Here is a 1,247-nt window from a genome sequence, read left to right as displayed (position 1 = left end):
ACATGGGCGTGTGGTCGGTCGTGAGACCTAAGTCAATTTCGACCACGGCCAAGGCACATGGGCATGTCTTGTGGCCTTGTGGTTAAGTCAATCTGTATGCTCTATTTTGCCACAGTTTAGACACACGACGTGTCTAAAGCCGTGCGAGGCGCATGACCTTTGCACACGGGTGTGTGACCTATATAACTATGAAAATTTTGTTAAGTTTTTGAGAAAAATTGTATGTGCTTAGTTTAGGCCTGAACCCTTTTTAAAGCATGTTTAAGGTATCGTAGACCTATGTAAGGGACTTTGTAATGATGTGTGACGATAATGCTATAATGATTTAGAAATGAATGCAAGATGTTTAGATTTGTCTGGTAACGCCTTTAACCTAGTCCGAAAAAGGATGGGGGTTACAGGTGTTACAGTTACGATATCGTTCTAATCCTTCACATGTGATTTCTCCATCAGAGATTGAGATTCAACCAGATATGACGTATGGTGAAGAACCGATCAAGATCTTAGCCCGGAAGTTAAATAGTTGAGAAATAAGAGTATAGCCCAAGTGACAGTGTTATGGCAATGACATGGGGTTGTAGAGTCTATGTGGGAACCCAAGGAGGCTATGAAAAAATAGTACCCAAACCTATTTTCTGGTAAGATTTTCGGGGACGAAAATCTATAAAGGGGGGAGTGTTTTAATAGCCCAATTTTGGGACTAATCAAAACAGCGATTTCAGGACCACAAATCTGACGTAATAAAACTATTTTTTATCACATTTTGATGGTTTATAGTTTTATGGAAGGATTTCATGAAAATTTTGTTTGAAAATTTTGACGTTTGAGCACTCAGTTTAGCAAAAAGGACTAAATTGTAAAAAAGTGCAAAAGTTGAGTTCTACATGCTAGAGGTGTCTAATTGTTATGAAGTTTCACATTTAAGGTCCTTAGATGGTAATTAGACCATTTTACTTTAAGTTGGACAAAATAGACATGAGGTAAGAGAATCTTAGTATTTTGAGAAAAGGGTATTTTGGTCATTTGGTAATTAAATGAATTAAAAACCAAAAATGAAGCGAAAAATTTAGTCCATCTTCTTCATGCTAGGCCGAAACTTGCAAGGAAGACATATATAGGGTTTTTCCACTTTTCAAGCTCGACTGTAAGTCTGTTCTTGCCCCATTTTTAATGCTCTTTACATTTTTGAAGTCGTTATCACTCGATCTATCTATTTCTTCCATTAATTTGAGATATGATTAAGGTAT

The sequence above is a fragment of the Gossypium hirsutum genome, chromosome A04, assembly GCF_007990345.1.
Source record: "Gossypium hirsutum isolate 1008001.06 chromosome A04, Gossypium_hirsutum_v2.1, whole genome shotgun sequence".
NCBI lineage: Eukaryota > Viridiplantae > Streptophyta > Magnoliopsida > Malvales > Malvaceae > Gossypium > Gossypium hirsutum.
Note: the sequence above shows the minus strand (reverse complement) of the source record.